Source organism: Eschrichtius robustus, chromosome 9 (assembly GCF_028021215.1).
Source record: "Eschrichtius robustus isolate mEscRob2 chromosome 9, mEscRob2.pri, whole genome shotgun sequence".
Lineage (NCBI taxonomy): Eukaryota > Metazoa > Chordata > Mammalia > Artiodactyla > Eschrichtiidae > Eschrichtius > Eschrichtius robustus.
In genome coordinates this window covers 37,669,130-37,671,796 of record NC_090832.1, presented here as the reverse complement: position 1 = coordinate 37,671,796, position 2,667 = coordinate 37,669,130, and the positions used below count along the sequence as shown (strand labels likewise).

General features: G+C 51.6%; 1 pseudogene; it reads left to right on the top strand.

The window, feature by feature from the left end:
- Window positions 1–669: 669 nt before the first annotated feature.
- Window positions 670–2,330, top strand: LOC137769464 (inositol-3-phosphate synthase 1 pseudogene; annotated as a pseudogene).
- Window positions 2,331–2,667: the final 337 nt, after the last annotated feature.

The window sequence follows — 2,667 nt, the reverse complement described above, 5'->3', positions numbered from 1 at the left end:
ACAAATTCTGTATTTCTACAGTTTGGTGATTTTATTACCTATTTCAATAATCAATTACACTAGCAGCACTTAAGTTGTTTTAAATGTTTAAAAAATATAAAGAAAGAATGCACCAACTTACGAGGTCATAAAATTAATATAACCTCTTGATGAATAACAAAATTTATCATGATATATTTTTAGCGCCATCTAGTGTTTAAAAGACTTCATAGAATAAATAAATATGCAAACAATTTAGTTTTAAAACTTTTGTCAACATATACTCTTTGATTCTACATCCCAGTCATACCATCTAAGATTTTCCATTAAATATTGACAATAAAATAATTGATTGTAAGGTTATGTGGGCTTCTAGAAATTAAATTATTATGAAATAAAAGGAATTAAGTCATCCCTTCACTATTTTACAGGTGATGTCAGTCAGGACCTCAGCTACCATAAAACAAAGGGACTAGTTCTCATTGAAATGCCCAATCAGATAAATATTTTCAGAGTCTTCGGTCTATGAGGATATGTTTGATTCAAACCAAGTTGAATTTAAACTGTTATGTGATATCTTTTTAAATAAAAATTTATTTTATGACTCACTTTATAGCTCTATTAAAAGTTTTCTAAAGTTTTACTTAGCTGTCCGCCGCTGTCCCAGCTGACTCCGCGCCGCTCGTCGCGATGGAGGCCGCCACCGAGTTTGTGGTCGAGAGTCCAACACGGTCTACAGTCCGAGGCCAGCGAGGTGCAGTAAGCACCGGATGACGTGCATCAGCCGCGAAGCCGCCATCCTCAAGATGCACCCCAGGTCCACGCTTCACCTTCCAGACCGCCCGGCAGGTGCCCGGGCTCGCGGTCGTGCTCCTGGGCTGGGGCGGGAACAACGGCTCCAGACTGACCGCTGCAGTGCTGGCGCACCGACTGCGCCTGTCCTGGCCCACGCGCACCTGCCACAAGGAGGCCAACTACAGCGCCTCGCTGACGCAGGCGGCCCCGTTAACCTGGGCCTGGTCAACGAAGGCCAGGAGGTATTCGTGCTGCCCTTCAGCTCGCTGCTGCCCATGGTGGCGCCCGACGACCTCGTATTCGACGGCTGGGCCATAATCGTCTCTGAACCTGGCGGAGGCGATGCAGTGCACACAGGAGCCACAGGAAAAACCGCGGCCGCAGCTGGAGGCCCTGCTCCCACGGCCCTCCGTCTACCTCCCAGAGTTCCTCGCGGCTAACTAACCAGAGCGCGCGGGCCGACTACGTCATCCTGGGCACGCGCGCACAGCAGCTGCAGCGGATCTGTACGGACTTCTGCAGCTTCCAGTCCGGCGCCGGGCTGGCTGAAGTCATCAGGCGGAAGACAGCGAATACCGAGCACTTCTCCGAAGTGATCCTGGGCCTCAGTGACACCGCTGAGAACCTGCTGCGCACCATCCAGCTGGGCCTGCAAGTGTCACCCTCCACGCTCTTTGCGGTGGCCAGCGTCTTGGAGGGCTGCTCCTTCCTCGGTGGGTCCCCACTGACCACGCTGGTGCCTGGTGCCCTTGAGTTCAAGTGGCAGTGCAGCCTCTTTGTGGGTGGAGACGACTAAAGGTCGGGCCAGACCAAGGTCAAGTCCGTGCTCGTGGATTTGCTTATCTGCTCTGGCCACGAGACCACGTCCATCGTGAGGTACAACCACTTGGGCAACAATGACCGGCAGAACCTGTCAACCCCGCCACAGTTCCGCTCCAAGGAGGTGTCCAAGCGCAGCGTGGTGGACGACACAGGGCTCAGCAACCCAGCGCTCTACTAGCAGGTCGTGGAGCCCGGTCACTGTGTGGTCATCAAGTATGTGCCATACGTGGGCGACAGCAAGCGTGCCCTGCATGAGCACATCAGAGCTGATGCTGGGCGGTACCAACACGCTGGTGCTGCTCAACACGTGCGAGGACTCGCTCCTGGCCGCGCCCATCATGCTGGACCTGGCGCTGCTGACAGAACTGTGCCAGCGCGTGAGCTTCTGCACTGACGTCAACCCAGAGCCGCAGAGCTTCCACCCCGTGCTGTCGCTGCTCAACTTGGCTTCCTCTTCCAGGTGCCGCTTGTTCCGCCAGGCAGCCAGGTGGTCAACGTGTCCTTCTGACCCTGCAGCTGCATGGAAAATATCCTCACGGCCTGCGTGGGACTCCGGCCGCAGAACCACAAGCTTCTGGAGCGCAAGATGGAGTGCCCTGGCCTCAAGCGAGTTGGGCTTGTGGCTGCCAGCTGTGCCTTGCAAGAAAGGACCAGTGCCCACTGCCCCCAGTGGCTATACTGGTGACGCCAACGGGCACTTGTAGGCTGAGTCACCCCAGATGCCCACCACCTAAGGCCAGGGCCATACAGCTTCCCTGTAACTCCTGTCCCCATTGCTCCTCAGAACCCAACCCTTCCAGGCCCCCCAAAGATAATAAAGCTAGTACCACTATCAAAAAAAAAAAAAGTTTTATGCAGCAAATCAGTAGATTTACGATCACCATCACCAAAACCAAACTAAGTTCTTTAATCAAAACAACACAGCTTTCTTGGTTTTACTATTTTTATCCTATAACAAACAATACTGGGTTAACAAAACAAGTTTATTTAAACTATGTTATTGTTACGTGTGAAACATAAAACTAAAAAAAACAAAAAATTCTGCGGTCACCATGAGAAACAAGGGATAGG